This window comes from Petromyzon marinus, chromosome 32, assembly GCF_048934315.1.
Source record: "Petromyzon marinus isolate PM22_M1 ecotype Great Lakes invasive population chromosome 32, UKy_Petmar_22M1.pri1.0, whole genome shotgun sequence".
Taxonomy (NCBI): Eukaryota; Metazoa; Chordata; class Hyperoartia; order Petromyzontiformes; family Petromyzontidae; genus Petromyzon; species Petromyzon marinus.
In genome coordinates this window covers 9105379-9130462 of record NC_133698.1, presented here as the reverse complement: position 1 = coordinate 9130462, position 25084 = coordinate 9105379, and the positions used below count along the sequence as shown (strand labels likewise).

At 45.3% G+C, this 25084-nt stretch overlaps 1 protein-coding gene across 44 annotated transcripts in view; it reads right to left on the bottom strand.

Moving 5' to 3' along the window:
• The window catches only part of LOC142929607 (uncharacterized), a 391053-nt gene that overhangs the window by 79447 nt on the left and 286522 nt on the right, over positions 1 to 25084 (bottom strand). For 40 of the 44 annotated variants that reach the window (XR_012945767.1, XR_012945769.1, XR_012945764.1 and 37 more), the window contains one exon: positions 819 to 25084. This exon is cut by the window's right edge. The exons of the other annotated variants lie outside the window; for them this stretch is intronic. The gene's annotated coding sequence lies outside the window, so the exon portion shown is untranslated. The remainder of the gene's footprint in view (positions 1 to 818) is intronic. 44 annotated transcript variants of the gene reach the window in all.

The window sequence follows — 25084 nt, the reverse complement described above, 5'->3', positions numbered from 1 at the left end:
GCTAGACTATGACAGCGCTGCTAGACTATGACAGCGCTGCTAGACTACAACATCACTGCTAGACTATGACATCACGGCTAGACTATGACAGCACTGCTAGACTATGACATCACTCCTAGACTATGACATCACTGCTAGACTATGACATAACTGCTAGACTACGACATCATTGCTAGACTACGACATCACTGCTAGACTATGACATCACTGCTAGACTATGACAGCACTGCTAGAATACGACAGGACTGCTAGAATGACATCACTGGTAGACTATGACATCACTGCTAGACTACGACATCACTGCTACGACATCACTGCTAGACTACGACATCACTGCTAGACTATGACATCACTGCTAGAATACGACATCACTGGTAGACTACGACAGCGCTGCTAGACTATGACAGCACTGCTAGTCTATGACATCACTGCTAGACTATGACATCAGTGCTAGACTATGACAGCACTGCGAGACTTACGACATCACTGCTAGACTATGACATCACTGCGAGACTATGACAGCACTGCTAGACAATGACATCACTGCTAGACTATGACATCACTGCGAGACTTACGACATCACTGCTAGACTATGACATCACTGCTAGACTATGACAGCGCTGCTAGACTATGACAGCGCTGCTAGACTATGACAGCGCTGCTAACTACAACATCACTGCTAGACTATGACATCATTTCTAGACTATGACAGCACTGCTAGACTATGACATCACTGCTAGACTATGACATCACTGCGAGACTATGACAGCACTGCTAGACAATGATATCACTGCTAGACTATGACATCACTGCGAGACTTATGACATCACTGCTAGACTATGACATCACTGCTAGACTATTACAGCGCTGATAGACTATGACAGCGCTGTTAGACTACGACATCACTGCTAGACTACGACATCACAGCTAGACTACAACATCACTGCTAGTCTACGACATCACTGCTACGACATCACTGCTAGAATACGAAAGCACTGCTAGACTACGACATCACTGCTAGACTACGACATCACTGCGACAATACGACATCACCGCTAGACTACGACAGCGCTGCTAGACTATGACAGCACTGCAAGACTATGACATAACTGCTAGACTACGACATCACTGCTAGACGACTACATCACTGCTAGACTATGACAGTACTGCTACAAATACGACAGCACTGCTAGACTATGACATCACTGCTAGACTATGACAGCACTGCAAGACTTACGACATCATTGCTAGACTTTGACAGCGCTGCTAGACTATGACAGCGCTGCTAGACTACAACATCACTGCTAGACTATGACATCACTGCTAGACTATGACATCACGGCTAGACTATGACAGCACTGCTAGACTATGACATCAATCCTAGACTATGACATCACTGCTAGACGACTACATCACTGCTAGACTATGACAGTACTGCTAGAATACGACAGCACTGCTAGACTATGACATGACTGCTAGACTATGACAGCACTGCGAGACATACGACATCACTGCTAGACTATGACATCACTGCTAGACTATGCTAGCGCTGCTAGACTATGACAGCGCTGCTAGACTATGACAGCACTGCTAGACTATGACATCACTCCTTAACTATGACATCAATGCTAGACTATGACATAACTGCTAGACTACGACATCACTGCGAGACTACGACATCACTGCTAGAATATGACAGTACTGCTAGAATACGAAAGGACTGCTAGACTATGACATCACTGCTAACCTATGACATCAGTGCTAGAATACGACAGGACTGCTAGACTATGACATCACTGCTAGACTATGACAGCGCTGCTAGACTACGACATCACTGCCAGACTACGACGTCACTTCTAGACTATGACATCACTGCCAGACGACGACATCACTGCTAGACTATGACATCACAGCTAGACTACGACACCACTGCTAGATTACGACATCACTGCTAGACTACGACATCACTGCTAGACTACGACATCACTGCTAGGCTATGACATTACTGCTAGACTATGACAGCACTGCTAGACTATGACAGCACTGCTAGACTATGACATCACTGCTAGACTATGACATCACTGCTAGAATACGACAAAACTGCTAGACTATGACATCAGTGCTAGACGATGACATCACTGCTAGACTATGACAGCACTGTGAGACTTAAGACATGACTGCTAGACTATGACAGCGCTGCTAGACTATGACAGCGCTGCTAGACTACAACATCACTGCTAGACTATGACATCACAGCTAGACTATGACAGCACTGCTAGACTATGCCATCACTCCTAGACTATGACATCACTGCTAGACTATGACATAACTGCTAGACTACGACATCATTTCTAGACTACGACATCACTGCTACACTATGACATCACTGCTAGACTATGACAGCACTGCTAGAATACGACAGGACTGCTAGACTATGACATCACTGGTAGACTATGACATCACTGCTAGACTACGACATCACTGCTAGACTACGACATCACTGCTAGACTATGACATCACTGGTAGACTACGACAGCGCTGCTAGACTATGACAGCACTGCGAGACTTACGACATCACTGCTAGACTATGACATCACTGCGAGACTATGACAGCGCTGCTGGACTATGACAGCACTGCTTGACTATGACATCACTGCGAGACTTACGACATCACTGCTAGACTATGACATCACTGCTAGACTATGACAGCGCTGCTGGACTATGACAGCACTGCTAGACTATGACAGCGCTGCTAACTACAACATCACTGCTAGACTATGACAGCACTGTGAGACTTAAGACATGACTGCTAGACTATGACAGCGCTGCTAGACTATGACAGCGCTGCTAGACTACAACATCACTGCTAGACTATGACATCACGGCTAGACTATGACAGCACTGCTAGACTATGACAGCACTGCTAGACTATGACATCACTCCTTAACTATGACATCAATGCTAGAATACGACAGCACTGCTAGACTACGACATCACTGCTAGACTACGACATCACTGCTAGAATACGACATCACCGCTAGACTACGACAGCGCTGCTAGACTATGACAGCACTGCAAGACTATGACATAACTGCTAGACTACGACATCACTGCTAGACGACTACATCACTGCTAGACTATGACAGTACTGCTACAAATACGACAGCACTGCTAGACTATGACATCACTGCTAGACTATGACAGCACTGCAAGACTTACGACATCACTGCTAGACTTTGACAGCGCTGCTAGACTATGACAGCGCTGCTAGACTACTACATCACTGATAGACTATGACAGCACTGCTAGACTATGACATCACTCCTAGACTATGACATCACTGCTAGACGACTACATCACTGCTAGACTATGACAGTACTGCTAGAATACGACAGCACTGCTAGACTATGACATCACTGCTAGACTATGACAGCACTGCGAGACTTACGACATCAGTGCTAGACTATGACATCACTGCTAGACTATGCTAGCGCTGCTAGACTATGACAGCCCTCTAGACTATGACAGCACTGCTAGACTATGACATCACTCCTTAACTATGACATCAATGCAAGACTATGACATAACTGCTAGACTACGACATCACTGCGAGACTACGACATCACTGCTAGAATATGACAGTACTGCTAGAATACGAAAGGACTGCTAGACTATGACATCACTGCTAACCTATGACATCAGTGCTAGAATACGACAGGACTGCTAGACTATGACATCACTGCTAGACTATGACAGCGCTGCTAGACTACGACATCACTGCCAGACTACGACGTCACTTCTAGACTATGACATCACTGCCAGACGACGACATCACTGCTAGACTATGACATCACAGCTAGACTATGACACCACTGCTAGATTATGACATCACTGCTAGACTACGACATCACTGCTAGACTACGACATCACTGCTAGACTATGACATCACTGCTAGAATACGACAAAACTGCTAGACTATGACATCAGTGCTAGACTATGACATCACTGCTAGACTATGACAGCACTGTGAGACTTAAGACATGACTGCTAGACTATGACAGCGCTGCTAGACTATGACAGCGCTGCTAGACTACAACATCACTGCTAGACTATGACATCACGGCTAGACTATGACAGCACTGCTAGACTATGACATCACTCCTAGACTATGACATCACTGCTAGACTATGACATAACTGATAGACTACGACATCATTGCTAGACTACGACATCACTGCTAGACTATGACATCACTGCTAGACTATGACAGCACTGCTAGAATACGACAGGACTGCTAGAATTACATCACTGGTAGACTATGAGATCACTGCTAGACTACGACATCACTGCTACGACATCACTGCTAGACTACGACATCACTGCTAGACTATGACATCACTGCTAGAATACGACATCACTGGTAGACTACGACAGCGCTGCTAGACTATGACAGCACTGCTAGTCTATGACATCACTGCTAGACTATGACATCAGTGCTAGACTATGACAGCACTGCGAGACTTACGACATCACTGCTAGACTATGACATCACTGCGAGACTATGACAGCACTGCTAGACAATGACATCACTGCTAGACTATGACATCACTGCGAGACTTACGACATCACTGCTAGACTATGACATCACTGCTAGACTATGACAGCGCTGCTAGACTATGACAGCGCTGCTAGACTATGACAGCGCTGCTAACTACAACATCACTGCTAGACTATGACATCATTTCTAGACTATGACAGCACTGCTAGACTATGACATCACTGCTAGACTATGACATCACTGCTAGACTATGCTAGCGCTGCTAGACTATGACAGCCCTCTAGACTATGACAGCACTGCTAGACTATGACATCACTCCTTAACTATGACATCAATGCTAGACTATGACATAACTGCTAGACTACGACATCACTGCGAGACTACGACATCACTGCTAGAATATGACAGTACTGCTAGAATACGAAAGGACTGCTAGACTATGACATCACTGCTAACCTATGACATCAGTGCTAGAATACGACAGGACTGCTAGACTATGACATCACTGCTAGACTATGACAGCGCTGCTAGACTACGACATCACTGCCAGACTACGACGTCACTTCTAGACTATGACATCACTGCCAGACGACGACATCACTGCTAGACTATGACATCACAGCTAGACTATGACACCACTGCTAGATTATGACATCACTGCTAGACTACGACATCACTGCTAGACTACGACATCACTGCTAGGCTATGACATTACTTCTAGACTATGACAGCACTGCTAGACTATGAAAGCACTGCTAGACTATGACATCACTGCTAGACTATGACATCACTGCTAGAATACGACAAAACTGCTAGACTATGACATCAGTGCTAGACTATGACATCACTGCTAGACTATGACAGCACTGTGAGACTTAAGACATGACTGCTAGACTATGACAGCGCTGCTAGACTATGACAGCGCTGCTAGACTACAACATCACTGCTAGACTATGACATCACGGCTAGACTATGACAGCACTGCTAGACTATGACATCACTCCTAGACTATGACATCACTGCTAGACTATGACATAACTGCTAGACTACGACATCATTGCTAGACTACGACATCACTGCTAGACTATGACATCACTGCTAGACTATGACATCACTGCTAGACTATGACAGCACTGCTAGAATACGACAGGACTGCTAGAATGACATCACTGGTAGACTATGACATCACTGCTAGACTACGACATCACTGCTACGACATCACTGCTAGACTACGACATCACTGCTAGACTATGACATCACTGCTAGAATACGACATCACTGGTAGACTACGACAGCGCTGCTAGACTATGACAGCACTGCTAGTCTATGACATCACTGCTAGACTATGACATCAGTGCTAGACTATGACAGCACTGCGAGACTTACGACATCACTGCTAGACTATGACATCAGTGCGAGACTATGACAGCACTGCTAGACAATGACATCACTGCTAGACTATGACATCACTGCGAGACTTACGACATCACTGCTAGACTATGACATCACTGCTAGACTATGACAGCGCTGCTAGACTATGACAGCGCTGCTAGACTATGACAGCGCTGATAACTACAACATCACTGCTAGACTATGACATCATTTCTAGACTATGACAGCACTGCTAGACTATGACATCACTGCTAGACTATGACATCACTGCGAGACTATGACAGCACTGCTAGACAATGATATCACTGCGAGACTATGACATCACTGTGAGACTTATGACATCACTGCTAGAGTATGACATCACTGCTAGACTATTACAGCGCTGCTAGACTATGACAGCGCTGTTAGACTACGACATCACTGCTAGACTACGACATCACAGCTAGACTACAACATCACTGCTAGTCTACGACATCACTGCTACGACATCACTGCTAGAATACGAAAGCACTGCTAGACTACGACATCACTGCTAGACTACGACATCACTGCTAGACGACTACATCACTGCTAGACTATGACAGTACTGCTACAAATACGACAGCACTGCTAGACTATGACATCACTGCTAGACTATGACAGCACTGCAAGACTTACGACATCATTGCTAGACTTTGACAGCGCTGCTAGACTATGACAGCGCTGCTAGACTACAACATCACTGCTAGACTATGACATCACTGCTAGACTATGACATCACGGCTAGACTATGACAGCACTGCTAGACTATGACATCAATCCTAGACTATGACATCACTGCTAGACGACTACATCACTGCTAGACTATGACAGTACTGCTAGAATACGACACCACTGCTAGACTATGACATGACTGCTAGACTATGACAGCACTGCAAGACTTACATCACTGCTAGACTTTGACAGCGCTGCTAGACTATGACAGCGCTGCTAGACTACAACATCACTGATAGACTATGACAGCACTGCTAGACTATGACATCACTCCTAGACTATGACATCACTGCTAGACGACTACATCACTGCTAGACTATGACAGTACTGCTAGAATACGACAGCACTGCTAGACTATGACATCACTGCTAGACTATGACAGCACTGCGAGACTTACGACATCAGTGCTAGACTATGACATCACTGCTAAACTATGCTAGCGCTGCTAGACTATGACAGCCCTCTAGACTATGACAGCACTGCTAGACTATGACATCACTCCTTAACTATGACATCAATGCTAGACTATGACATAACTGCTAGACTACGACATCACTGCGAGACTACGACATCACTGCTAGAATATGACAGTACTGCTAGAATACGAAAGGACTGCTAGACTATGACATCACTGCTAACCTATGACATCAGTGCTAGAATACGACAGGACTGCTAGACTATGACATCACTGCTAGACTATGACAGCGCTGCTAGACTACGACATCACTGCCAGACTACGACGTCACTTCTAGATTATGACATCACTGCCAGACGACGACATCACTGCTAGACTATGACATCACAGCTAGACTATGACACCACTGCTAGATTATGACATCACTGCTAGACTACGACATCACTGCTAGACTACGACATCACTGCTAGGCTATGACATTACTTCTAGACTATGACAGCACTGCTAGACTATGAAAGCACTGCTAGACTATGACATCACTGCTAGACTATGACATCACTGCTAGAATACGACAAAACTGCTAGACTATGACATCAGTGCTAGACTATGACATCACTGCTAGACTATGACAGCACTGTGAGACTTAAGACATGACTGCTAGACTATGACAGCGCTGCTAGACTATGACAGCGCTGCTAGACTACAACATCACTGCTAGACTATGACATCACGGCTAGACTATGACAGCACTGCTAGACTATGACATCACTCCTAGACTATGACATCACTGCTAGACTATGACATAACTGCTAGACTACGACATCATTGCTAGACTACGACATCACTGCTAGACTATGACATCACTGCTAGACTATGACAGCACTGCTAGAATACGACAGGACTGCTAGAATGACATCACTGGTAGACTATGACATCACTGCTAGACTACGACATCACTGCTACGACATCACTGCTAGACTACGACATCACTGCTAGACTATGACATCACTGCTAGAATACGACATCACTGGTAGACTACGACAGCGCTGCTAGACTATGACAGCACTGCTAGTCTATGACATCACTGCTAGACTATGACATCAGTGCTAGACTATGACAGCACTGCGAGACTTACGACATCACTGCTAGACTATGACATCACTGCGAGACTATGACAGCACTGCTAGACAATGACATCACTGCTAGACTATGACATCACTGCGAGACTTACGACATCACTGCTAGACTATGACATCACTGCTAGACTATGACAGCGCTGCTAGACTATGACAGCGCTGCTAGACTATGACAGCGCTGCTAACTACAACATCACTGCTAGACTATGACATCATTTCTAGACTATGACAGCACTGCTAGACTATGACATCACTGCTAGACTATGACATCACTGCGAGACTATGACAGCACTGCTAGACAATGATATCACTGCTAGACTATGACATCACTGCGAGACTTATGACATCACTGCTAGACTATGACATCACTGCTAGACTATTACAGCGCTGCTAGACTATGACAGCGCTGTTAGACTACGACATCACTGCTAGACTACGACATCACAGCTAGACTACAACATCACTGCTAGTCTACGACATCACTGCTACGACATCACTGCTAGAATACGAAAGCACTGCTAGACTACGACATCACCGCTAGACTACGACATCACTGCGACAATACGACATCACCGCTAGACTACGACAGCGCTGCTAGACTATGACAGCACTGCAAGACTATGACATAACTGCTAGACTACGACATCACTGCTAGACGACTACATCACTGCTAGACTATGACAGTACTGCTACAAATACGACAGCACTGCTAGACTATGACATCACTGCTAGACTATGACAGCACTGCAAGACTTACGACATCATTGCTAGACTTTGACAGCGCTGCTAGACTATGACAGCGCTGCTAGACTACAACATCACTGCTAGACTATGACATCACTGCTAGACTATGACATCACGGCTAGACTATGACAGCACTGCTAGACTATGACATCAATCCTAGACTATGACATCACTGCTAGACGACTACATCACTGCTAGACTATGACAGTACTGCTAGAATACGACAGCACTGCTAGACTATGACATGACTGCTAGACTATGACAGCACTGCGAGACATACGACATCACTGCTAGACTATGACATCACTGCTAGACTATGCTAGCGCTGCTAGACTATGACAGCGCTGCTAGACTATGACAGCACTGCTAGACTATGACATCACTCCTTAACTATGACATCAATGCTAGACTATGACATAACTCCTAGACTACGACATCACTGCGAGACTACGACATCACTGCTAGAATATGACAGTACTGCTAGAATACGAAAGGACTGCTAGACTATGACATCACTGCTAGACTATGACAGCGCTGCTAGACTACGACATCACTGCCAGACTACGACGTCACTTCTAGACTATGACATCACTGCCAGACGACGACATCACTGCTAGACTATGACATCACAGCTAGACTACGACACCACTGCTAGATTACGACATCACTGCTAGACTACGACATCACTGCTAGACTACGACATCACTGCTAGGCTATGACATTACTGCTAGACTATGACAGCACTGCTAGACTATGACAGCACTGCTAGACTATGACATCACTGCTAGACTATGACATCACTGCTAGAATACGACAAAACTGCTAGACTATGACATCAGTGCTAGACGATGACATCACTGCTAGACTATGACAGCACTGTGAGACTTAAGACATGACTGCCAGACTATGACAGCGCTGCTAGACTATGACAGCGCTGCTAGACTACAACATCACTGCTAGACTATGACATCACGGCTAGACTATGACAGCACTGCTAGACTATGCCATCACTCCTAGACTATGACATCACTGCTAGACTATGACATAACTGCTAGACTACGACATCATTGCTAGACTACGACATCACTGCTAGACTATGACATCACTGCTAGACTATGACAGCACTGCTAGAATACGACAGGACTGCTAGACTATGACATCACTGGTAGACTATGACATCACTGCTAGACTACGACATCACTGCTAGACTACGACATCACTGCTAGACTATGACATCACTGGTAGACTACGACAGCGCTGCTAGACTATGACAGCACTGCGAGACTTACGACATCACTGCTAGACTATGACATCACTGCGAGACTATGACAGCGCTGCTGGACTATGACAGCACTGCTTGACTATGACATCACTGCGAGACTTACGACATCACTGCTAGACTACGACATCACTGCTAGAATACGACATCACCGCTAGACTACGACAGCGCTGCTAGACTATGACAGCACTGCAAGACTATGACATAACTGCTAGACTACGACATCACTGCTAGACGACTACATCACTGCTAGACTATGACAGTACTGCTACAAATACGACAGCACTGCTAGACTATGACATCACTGCTAGACTATGACAGCACTGCAAGACTTACATCACTGCTAGACTTTGACAGCGCTGCTAGACTATGACAGCGCTGCTAGACTACAACATCACTGATAGACTATGACAGCACTGCTAGACTATGACATCACTCCTAGACTATGACATCACTGCTAGACGACTACATCACTGCTAGACTATGACAGTACTGCTAGAATACGACAGCACTGCTAGACTATGACATCACTGCTAGACTATGACAGCACTGCGAGACTTACGACATCAGTGCTAGACTATGACATCACTGCTAGACTATGCTAGCGCTGCTAGACTATGACAGCCCTCTAGACTATGACAGCACTGCTAGACTATGACATCACTCCTTAACTATGACATCAATGCTAGACTATGACATAACTGCTAGACTACGACATCACTGCGAGACTACGACATCACTGCTAGAATATGACAGTACTGCTAGAATACGAAAGGACTGCTAGACTATGACATCACTGCTAACCTATGACATCAGTGCTAGAATACGACAGGACTGCTAGACTATGACATCACTGCTAGACTATGACAGCGCTGCTAGACTACGACATCACTGCCAGACTACGACGTCACTTCTAGACTATGACATCACTGCCAGACGACGACATCACTGCTAGACTATGACATCACAGCTAGACTATGACACCACTGCTAGATTATGACATCACTGCTAGACTACGACATCACTGCTAGACTACGACATCACTGCTAGGCTATGACATTACTTCTAGACTATGACAGCACTGCTAGACTATGAAAGCACTGCTAGACTATGACATCACTGCTAGACTATGACATCACTGCTAGAATACGACAAAACTGCTAGACTATGACATCAGTGCTAGACTATGACATCACTGCTAGACTATGACAGCACTGTGAGACTTAAGACATGACTGCTAGACTATGACAGCGCTGCTAGACTATGACAGCGCTGCTAGACTACAACATCACTGCTAGACTATGACATCACGGCTAGACTATGACAGCACTGCTAGACTATGACATCACTCCTAGACTATGACATCACTGCTAGACTATGACATAACTGCTAGACTACGACATCATTGCTAGACTACGACATCACTGCTAGACTATGACATCACTGCTAGACTATGACAGCACTGCTAGAATACGACAGGACTGCTAGAATGACATCACTGGTAGACTATGACATCACTGCTAGACTACGACATCACTGCTACGACATCACTGCTAGACTACGACATCACTGCTAGACTATGACATCACTGCTAGAATACGACATCACTGGTAGACTACGACAGCGCTGCTAGACTATGACAGCACTGCTAGTCTATGACATCACTGCTAGACTATGACATCAGTGCTAGACTATGACAGCACTGCGAGACTTACGACATCACTGCTAGACTATGACATCACTGCGAGACTATGACAGCACTGCTAGACAATGACATCACTGCTAGACTATGACATCACTGCGAGACTTACGACATCACTGCTAGACTATGACATCACTGCTAGACTATGACAGCGCTGCTAGACTATGACAGCGCTGCTAGACTATGACAGCGCTGCTAACTACAACATCACTGCTAGACTATGACATCATTTCTAGACTATGACAGCACTGCTAGACTATGACATCACTGCTAGACTATGACATCACTGCGAGACTATGACAGCACTGCTAGACAATGATATCACTGCTAGACTATGACATCACTGCGAGACTTATGACATCACTGCTAGACTATGACATCACTGCTAGACTATTACAGCGCTGCTAGACTATGACAGCGCTGTTAGACTACGACATCACTGCTAGACTACGACATCACAGCTAGACTACAACATCACTGCTAGTCTACGACATCACTGCTACGACATCACTGCTAGAATACGAAAGCACTGCTAGACTACGACATCACCGCTAGACTACGACATCACTGCGACAATACGACATCACCGCTAGACTACGACAGCGCTGCTAGACTATGACAGCACTGCAAGACTATGACATAACTGCTAGACTACGACATCACTGCTAGACGACTACATCACTGCTAGACTATGACAGTACTGCTACAAATACGACAGCACTGCTAGACTATGACATCACTGCTAGACTATGACAGCACTGCAAGACTTACGACATCATTGCTAGACTTTGACAGCGCTGCTAGACTATGACAGCGCTGCTAGACTACAACATCACTGCTAGACTATGACATCACTGCTAGACTATGACATCACGGCTAGACTATGACAGCACTGCTAGACTATGACATCAATCCTAGACTATGACATCACTGCTAGACGACTACATCACTGCTAGACTATGACAGTACTGCTAGAATACGACAGCACTGCTAGACTATGACAGGACTGCTAGACTATGACAGCACTGCAAGACTTACATCACTGCTAGACTTTGACAGCGCTGCTAGACTATGACAGCGCTGCTAGACTACAACATCACTGATAGACTATGACAGCACTGCTAGACTATGACATCACTCCTAGAATATGACATCACTGCTAGACGACTACATCACTGCTAGACTATGACAGTACTGCTAGAATACGACAGCACTGCTAGACTATGACATTACTGCTAGACTATGACAGCACTGCGAGACTTACGACATCAGTGCTAGACTATGACATCACTGCTAGACTATGCTAGCGCTGCTAGACTATGACAGCCCTCTAGACTATGACAGCACTGCTAGACTATGACATCACTCCTTAACTATGACATCAATGCTAGACTATGACATAACTGCTAGACTACGACAGCACTGCAAGACTTACGACATCACTGCTAGAATTTGACAGCGCTGCTAGACTATGACAGCGCTGCTAGACTACAACATCACTGCTAGACTATGACATCACTGCTAGACTATGACATCACGGCTAGACTATGACAGCACTGCTAGACTATGACATCAATCCTAGACTATGACATCACTGCTAGACGACTACATCACTGCTAGACTATGACAGTACTGCTAGAATACGACAGCACTGCTAGACTATGACAGGACTGCTAGACTATGACAGCACTGCAAGACTTACATCACTGCTAGACTTTGACAGCGCTGCTAGACTATGACAGCGCTGCTAGACTACAACATCACTGATAGACTATGACAGCACTGCTAGACTATGACATCACTCCTAGAATATGACATCACTGCTAGACGACTACATCACTGCTAGACTATGACAGTACTGCTAGAATACGACAGCACTGCTAGACTATGACATCACTGCTAGACTATGACAGCACTGCGAGACTTACGACATCAGTGCTAGACTATGACATCACTGCTAGACTATGCTAGCGCTGCTAGACTATGACAGCCCTCTAGACTATGACAGCACTGCTAGACTATGACATCACTCCTTAACTATGACATCAATGCTAGACTATGACATAACTGCTAGACTACGACATCACTGCGAGACTACGACATCACTGCTAGAATATGAAGTACTGCTAGAATACGAAAGGACTGCTAGACTATGACATCACTGCTAACCTATGACATCAGTGCTAGAATACGACAGGACTGCTAGACTATGACATCACTGCTAGACTATGACAGCGCTGCTAGACTACGACATCACTGCCAGACTACGACGTCACTTCTAGACTATGACATCACTGCCAGACGACGACATCACTGCTAGACTATGACATCACAGCTAGACTATGACACCACTGCTAGATTATGACATCACTGCTAGACTACGACATCACTGCTAGACTACGACATCACTGCTAGGCTATGACATTACTTCTAGACTATGACAGCACTGCTAGACTATGAAAGCACTGCTAGACTATGACATCACTGCTAGACTATGACATCACTGCTAGAATACGACAAAACTGCTAGACTATGACATCAGTGCTAGACTATGACATCACTGCTAGACTATGACAGCACTGTGAGACTTAAGACATGACTGCTAGACTATGACAGCGCTGCTAGACTATGACAGCGCTGCTAGACTACAACATCACTGCTAGACTATGACATCACGGCTAGACTATGACATCAGTGCTAGACTATGACATCACTGCTAGACTATGACAGCACTGTGAGACTTAAGACATGACTGCTAGACTATGACAGCGCTGCTAGACTATGACAGCGCTGCTAGAATACAACATCACTGCTAGACTATGACATCACGGCTAGACTATGACAGCACTGCAAGACTTACGACATCATTGCTAGACTTTGACAGCGCTGCTAGACTATGACAGCGCTGCTAGACTACAACATCACTGCTAGACTATGACATCACTGCTAGACTATGACATCACGGCTAGACTATGACAGCACTGCTAGACTATGACATCAATCCTAGACTATGACATCACTGCTAGACGACTACATCACTGCTAGACTATGACAGTACTGCTAGAATACGACAGCACTGCTAGACTATGACAGGACTGCTAGACTATGACAGCACTGCAAGACTTACATCACTGCTAGACTTTGACAGCGCTGCTAGACTATGACAGCGCTGCTAGACTACAACATCACTGATAGACTATGACAGCACTGCTAGACTATGACATCACTCCTAGAATATGACATCACTGCTAGACGACTACATCACTGCTAGACTATGACAGTACTGCTAGAATACGACAGCACTGCTAGACTATGACATCACTGCTAGACTATGACAGCACTGCGAGACTTACGACATCAGTGCTAGACTATGACATCACTGTTAGACTATGCTAGCGCTGCTAGACTATGACAGCCCTCTAGACTATGACAGCACTGCTAGACTATGACATCACTCCTTAACTATGACATCAATGCTAGACTATGACATAACTGCTAGACTACGACATCACTGCTAGAATATGAAGTACTGCTAGAATACGAAAGGACTGCTAGACTATGACATCACTGCTAACCTATGACATCAGTGCTAGAATACGACAGGACTGCTAGACTATGACATCACTGCTAGACTATGACAGCGCTGCTAGACTACGACATCACTGCCAGACTACGACGTCACTTCTAGACTATGACATCACTGCCAGACGACGACATCACTGCTAGACTATGACATCACAGCTAGACTATGACACCACTGCTAGATTATGACATCACTGCTAGACTACGACATCACTGCTAGACTACGACATCACTGCTAGGCTATGACATTACTTCTAGACTATGACAGCACTGCTAGACTATGAAAGCACTGCTAGACTATGACATCACTGCTAGACTATGACATCACTGCTAGAATACGACAAAACTGCTAGACTATGACATCAGTGCTAGACTATGACATCACTGCTAGACTATGACAGCACTGTGAGACTTAAGACATGACTGCTAGACTATGACAGCGCTGCTAGACTATGACAGCGCTGCTAGACTACAACATCACTGCTAGACTATGACATCACGGCTAGACTATGACAGCACTGCTAGACTATGACATCACTCCTAGACTATGACATCACTGCTAGACTATGACATAACTGCTAGACTACGACATCATTGCTAGACTACGACATCACTGCTAGACTATGACATCACTGCTAGACTATGACAGCACTGCTAGAATACGACAGGACTGCTAGAATGACATCACTGGTAGACTATGACATCACTGCTAGACTACGACATCACTGCTACGACATCACTGCTAGACTACGACATCACTGCTAGACTATGACATCACTGCTAGAATACGACATCACTGGTAGACTACGACAGCGCTGCTAGACTATGACAGCACTGCTAGTCTATGACATCACTGCTAGACTATGACATCAGTGCTAGACTATGACAGCACTGCGAGACTTACGACATCACTGCTAGACTATGACATCACTGCGAGACTATGACAGCACTGCTAGACAATGACATCACTGCTAGACTATGACATCACTGCGAGACTTACGACATCACTGCTAGACTATGACATCACTGCTAGACTATGACAGCGCTGCTAGACTATGACAGCGCTGCTAGACTATGACAGCGCTGCTAACTACAACATCACTGCTAGACTATGACATCATTTCTAGACTATGACAGCACTGCTAGACTATGACATCACTGCTAGACTATGACATCACTGCGAGACTATGACAGCACTGCGAGACAATGATATCACTGCTAGACTATGACATCACTGCGAGACTTATGACATCACTGCTAGACTATGACATCACTGCTAGACTATTACAGCGCTGCTAGACTATGACAGCGCTGTTAGACTACGGCATCACTGCTAGACTACGACATCACAGCTAGACTACAACATCACTGCTAGTCTACGACATCACTGCTACGACATCACTGCTAGAATACGAAAGCACTGCTAGACTACGACATCACTGCTAGACTACGACATCACTGCGACAATACGACATCACCGCTAGACTACGACAGCGCTGCTAGACTATGACAGCACTGCAAGACTATGACATAACTGCTAGACTACGACATCACTGCTAGACGACTACATCACTGCTAGACTATGACAGTACTGCTACAAATACGACAGCACTGCTAGACTATGACATCACTGCTAGACTATGACAGCACTGCAAGACTTACGACATCATTGCTAGACTTTGACAGCGCTGCTAGACTATGACAGCGCTGCTAGACTACAACATCACTGCTAGACTATGACATCACTGCTAGACTATGACATCACGGCTAGACTATGACAGCACTGCTAGACTATGACATCAATCCTAGACTATGACATCACTGCTAGACGACTACATCACTGCTAGACTATGACAGTACTGCTAGAATACGACAGCACTGCTAGACTATGACATGACTGCTAGACTATGACAGCACTGCGAGACATACGACATCACTGCTAGACTATGACATCACTGCTAGACTATGCTAGCGCTGCTAGACTATGACAGCGCTGCTAGACTATGACAGCACTGCTAGACTATGACATCACTCCTTAACTATGACATCAATGCTAGACTATGACATAACTGCTAGACTACGACATCACTGCGAGACTACGACATCACTGCTAGAATATGACAGTACTGCTAGAATACGAAAGGACTGCTAGACTATGACATCACTGCTAGACTATGACAGCGCTGCTAGACTACGACATCACTGCCAGACTACAACGTCACTTCTAGACTATGACATCACTGCCAGACGACGACATCACTGCTAGACTATGACATCACAGCTAGACTACGACACCACTGCTAGATTACGACATCACTGCTAGACTACGACATCACTGCTAGACTACGACATCACTGCTAGGCTATGACATTACTGCTAGACTATGACAGCACTGCTAGACTATGACAGCACTGCTAGACTATGACATCACTGCTAGACTATGACATCACTGCTAGAATACGACAAAACTGCTAGACTATGACATCAGTGCTAGACTACGACATCACAGCTAGACTACAACATCACTGCTAGTCTACGACATCACTGCTACGACATCACTGCTAGAATACGAAAGCACTGCTAGACTACGACATCACCGCTAGACTACGACATCACTGCGACAATACGACATCACCGCTAGACTACGACAGCGCTGCTAGACTATGACAGCACTGCAAGACTATGACATAACTGCTAGACTACGACATCACTGCTAGACGACTACATCACTGCTAGACTATGACAGTACTGCTACAAATACGACAGCACTGCTAGACTATGACATCACTGCTAGACTATGACAGCACTGCAAGACTTACGACATCATTGCTAGACTTTGACAGCGCTGCTAGACTATGACAGCGCTGCTAGACTACAACATCACTGCTAGACTATGACATCACTGCTAGACTATGACATCACGGCTAGACTATGACAGCACTGCTAGACTATGACATCAATCCTAGACTATGACATCACTGCTAGACGACTACATCACTGCTAGACTATGACAGTACTGCTAGAATACGACAGCACTGCTAGACTATGACAGGACTGCTAGACTATGACAGCACTGCAAGACTTACATCACTGCTAGACTTTGACAGCGCTGCTAGACTATGACAGCGCTGCTAGACTACAACATCACTGATAGACTATGACAGCACTGCTAGACTATGACATCACTCATAGAATATGACATCACTGCTAGACGACTACATCACTGCTAGACTATGACAGTACTGCTAGAATACGACAGCACTGCTAGACTATGACATTACTGCTAGACTATGACAGCACTGCGAGACTTACGACATCAGTGCTAGACTATGACATCACTGCTAGACTATGCTAGCGCTGCTAGACTATGACAGCCCTCTAGACTATGACAGCACTGCTAGACTATGACATCACTCCTTAACTATGACATCAATGCTAGACTATGACATAACTGCTAGACTACGACAGCACTGCAAGACTTACGACATCACTGCTAGAATTTGACAGCGCTGCTAGACTATGACAGCGCTGCTAGACTACAACATCACTGCTAGACTATGACATCACTGCTAGACTATGACATCACGGCTAGACTATGACAGCACTGCTAGACTATGACATCAATCCTAGACTATGACATCACTGCTAGACGACTACATCACTGCTAGACTATGACAGTACTGCTAGAATACGACAGCACTGCTAGACTATGACAGGACTGCTAGACTATGACAGCACTGCAAGACTTACATCACTGCTAGACTTTGACAGCGCTGCTAGACTATGACAGCGCTGCTAGACTACAACATCACTGATAGACTATGACAGCACTGCTAGACTATGACATCACTCCTAGAATATGACATCACTGCTAGACGACTACATCACTGCTAGACTATGACAGTACTGCTAGAATACGACAGCACTGCTAGACTATGACATCACTGCTAGACTATGACAGCACTGCGAGACTTACGACATCAGTGCTAGACTATGACATCACTGCTAGACTATGCTAGCGCTGCTAGACTATGACAGCCCTCTAGACTATGACAGCACTGCTAGACTATGACATCACTCCTTAACTATGACATCAATGCTAGACTATGACATAACTGCTAGACTACGACATCACTGCGAGACTACGACATCACTGCTAGAATATGAAGTACTGCTAGAATACGAAAGGACTGCTAGACTATGACATCACTGCTAACCTATGACATCAGTGCTAGAATACGACAGGACTGCTAGACTATGACATCACTGCTAGACTATGACAGCGCTGCTAGACTACGACATCACTGCCAGACTACGACGTCACTTCTAGACTATGACATCACTGCCAGACGACGACATCACTGCTAGACTATGACATCACAGCTAGACTATGACACCACTGCTAGATTATGACATCACTGCTAGACTACGACATCACTGCTAGACTACGACATCACTGCTAGGCTATGACATTACTTCTAGACTATGACAGCACTGCTAGACTATGAAAGCACTGCTAGACTATGACATCACTGCTAGACTATGACATCACTGCTAGAATACGACAAAACTGCTAGACTATGACATCAGTGCTAGACTATGACATCACTGCTAGACTATGACAGCACTGTGAGACTTAAGACATGACTGCTAGACTATGACAGCGCTGCTAGACTATGACAGCGCTGCTAGACTACAACATCACTGCTAGACTATGACATCACGGCTAGACTATGACATCAGTGCTAGACTATGACATCACTGCTAGACTATGACAGCACTGTGAGACTTAAGACATGACTGCTAGACTATGACAGCGCTGCTAGACTATGACAGCGCTGCTAGAATACAACATCACTGCTAGACTATGACATCACGGCTAGACTATGACAGCACTGCAAGACTTACGACATCATTGCTAGACTTTGACAGCGCTGCTAGACTATGACAGCGCTGCTAGACTACAACATCACTGCTAGACTATGACATCACTGCTAGACTATGACATCACGGCTAGACTATGACAGCACTGCTAGACTATGACATCAATCCTAGACTATGACATCACTGCTAGACGACTACATCACTGCTAGACTATGACAGTACTGCTAGAATACGACAGCACTGCTAGACTATGACAGGACTGCTAGACTATGACAGCACTGCAAGACTTACATCACTGCTAGACTTTGACAGCGCTGCTAGACTATGACAGCGCTGCTAGACTACAACATCACTGATAGACTATGACAGCACTGCTAGACTATGACATCACTCCTAGAATATGACATCACTGCTAGACGACTACATCACTGCTAGACTATGACAGTACTGCTAGAATACGACAGCACTGCTAGACTATGACATCACTGCTAGACTATGACAGCACTGCGAGACTTACGACATCAGTGCTAGACTATGACATCACTGTTAGACTATGCTAGCGCTGCTAGACTATGACAGCCCTCTAGACTATGACAGCACTGCTAGACTATGACATCACTCCTTAACTATGACATCAATGCTAGACTATGACATAACTGCTAGACTACGACATCACTGCTAGAATATGAAGTACTGCTAGAATACGAAAGGACTGCTAGACTATGACATCACTGCTAACCTATGACATCAGTGCTAGAATACGACAGGACTGCTAGACTATGACATCACTGCTAGACTATGACAGCGCTGCTAGACTACGACATCACTGCCAGACTACGACGTCACTTCTAGACTATGACATCACTGCCAGACGACGACATCACTGCTAGACTATGACATCACAGCTAGACTATGACACCACTGCTAGATTATGACATCACTGCTAGACTACGACATCACTGCTAGACTACGACATCACTGCTAGGCTATGACATTACTTCTAGACTATGACAGCACTGCTAGACTATGAAAGCACTGCTAGACTATGACATCACTGCTAGACTATGACATCACTGCTAGAATACGACAAAACTGCTAGACTATGACATCAGTGCTAGACTATGACATCACTGCTAGACTATGACAGCACTGTGAGACTTAAGACATGACTGCTAGACTATGACAGCGCTGCTAGACTATGACAGCGCTGCTAGACTACAACATCACTGCTAGACTATGACATCACGGCTAGACTATGACAGCACTGCTAGACTATGACATCACTCCTAGACTATGACATCACTGCTAGACTATGACATAACTGCTAGACTACGACATCATTGCTAGACTACGACATCACTGCTAGACTATGACATCACTGCTAGACTATGACAGCACTGCTAGAATACGACAGGACTGCTAGAATGACATCACTGGTAGACTATGACATCACTGCTAGACTACGACATCACTGCTACGACATCACTGCTAGACTACGACATCACTGCTAGACTATGACATCACTGCTAGAATACGACATCACTGGTAGACTACGACAGCGCTGCTAGACTATGACAGCACTGCTAGTCTATGACATCACTGCTAGACTATGACATCAGTGCTAGACTATGACAGCACTGCGAGACTTACGACATCACTGCTAGACTATGACATCACTGCGAGACTATGACAGCACTGCTAGACAATGACATCACTGCTAGACTATGACATCACTGCGAGACTTACGACATCACTGCTAGACTATGACATCACTGCTAGACTATGACAGCGCTGCTAGACTATGACAGCGCTGCTAGACTATGACAGCGCTGCTAACTACAACATCACTGCTAGACTATGACATCATTTCTAGACTATGACATCACTGCTAGACTATGACATCACTGCGAGACTATGACAGCACTGCGAGACAATGATATCACTGCTAGACTATGACATCACTGCGAGACTTATGACATCACTGCTAGACTATGACATCACTGCTAGACTATTACAGCGCTGCTAGACTATGACAGCGCTGTTAGACTACGGCATCACTGCTAGACTACGACATCACAGCTAGACTACAACATCACTGCTAGTCTACGACATCACTGCTACGACATCACTGCTAGAATACGAAAGCACTGCTAGACTACGACATCACTGCTAGACTACGACATCACTGCGACAATACGACATCACCGCTAGACTACGACAGCGCTGCTAGACTATGACAGCACTGCAAGACTATGACATAACTGCTAGACTACGACATCACTGCTAGACGACTACATCACTGCTAGACTATGACAGTACTGCTACAAATACGACAGCACTGCTAGACTATGACATCACTGCTAGACTATGACAGCACTGCAAGACTTACGACATCATTGCTAGACTTTGACAGCGCTGCTAGACTATGACAGCGCTGCTAGACTACAACATCACTGCTAGACTATGACATCACTGCTAGACTATGACATCACGGCTAGACTATGACAGCACTGCTAGACTATGACATCAATCCTAGACTATGACATCACTGCTAGACGACTACATCACTGCTAGACTATGACAGTACTGCTAGAATACGACAGCACTGCTAGACTATGACATGACTGCTAGACTATGACAGCACTGCGAGACATACGACATCACTGCTAGACTATGACATCACTGCTAGACTATGCTAGCGCTGCTAGACTATGACAGCGCTGCTAGACTATGACAGCACTGCTAGACTATGACATCACTCCTTAACTATGACATCAATGCTAGACTATGACATAACTGCTAGACTACGACATCACTGCGAGACTACGACATCACTGCTAGAATATGACAGTACTGCTAGAATACGAAAGGACTGCTAGACTATGACATCACTGCTAGACTATGACAGCGCTGCTAGACTACGACATCACTGCCAGACTACAACGTCACTTCTAGACTATGACATCACTGCCAGACGACGACATCACTGCTAGACTATGACATCACAGCTAGACTACGACACCACTGCTAGATTACGACATCACTGCTAGACTACGACATCACTGCTAGACTACGACATCACTGCTAGGCTATGACATTACTGCTAGACTATGACAGCACTGCTAGACTATGACAGCACTGCTAGACTATGACATCACTGCTAGACTATGACATCACTGCTAGAATACGACAAAACTGCTAGACTATGACATCAGTGCTAGACGATGACATCACTGCTAGACTATGACAGCACTGTGAGACTTAAGACATGACTGCTAGACTATGACAGCGCTGCTAGACTATGACAGCGCTGCTAGACTACAACATCACTGCTAGACTATGACATCACGGCTAGACTATGACAGCACTGCTAGACTATGCCATCACTCCTAGACTATGACATCACTGCTAGACTATGACATAACTGCTAGACTACGACATCATTGCTAGACTACGACATCACTGCTAGACTATGACATCACTGCTAGACTATGACAGCACTGCTAGAATACGACAGGACTGCTAGACTATGACATCACTGGTAGACTATGACATCACTGCTAGACTACGACATCACTGCTAGACTACGACATCACTGCTAGACTATGACATCACTGGTAGACTACGACAGCGCTGCTAGACTATGACAGCACTGCGAGACTTACGACATCACTGCTAGACTATGACATCACTGCGAGACTATGACAGCGCTGCTGGACTATGACAGCACTGCTTGACTATGACATCACTGCGAGACTTACGACATCACTGCTAGACTATGACATCACTGCTAGACTATGACAGCGCTGCTGGACTATGACAGCACTGCTAGACTATGACAGCGCTGCTAACTACAACATCACTGCTAGACTATGACAGCACTGTGAGACTTAAGACATGACTGCTAGACTATGACAGCGCTGCTAGACTATGACAGCGCTGCTAGACTACAACATCACTGCTAGACTATGACATCACGGCTAGACTATGACAGCACTGCTAGACTATGACATCACTCCTAGACTATGACATCACTGCTAGACTATGACATAACTGCTAGACTACGACATCATTGCTAGACTACGACATCACTGCTAGACTATGACATCACTGCTAGACTATGACAGCACTGCTAGAATACGACAGGACTGCTAGACTACGACATCACTGCTAGACTATGACATCACTGCTAGACTACGACATCACTGGTAGACTACGACAGCGCTGCTAGACTATGACAGCACTGCTAGTCTATGACATCACTGCTAGACTATGACATCAGTGCTAGACTATGACAGCACTGCGAGACTTACGACATCACTGCTAGACTATGACATCACTGCGAGACTATGACAGCACTGCTAGACAATGACATCACTGCTAGACTATGACATCACTGCGAGACTTACGACATCACTGCTAGACTATGACATCACTGCTAGACTATGACAGCGCTGCTAGACTATGACAGCGCTGCTAGACTATGACAGCGCTGCTAACTACAACATCACTGCTAGACTATGACATCATTTCTAGACTATGACAGCACAGCTACACTATGACATCACTGCTAGACTATGACATCACTGCGAGACTATGACAGCACTGCTAGACAATGATATAACTGCTAGACTATGAC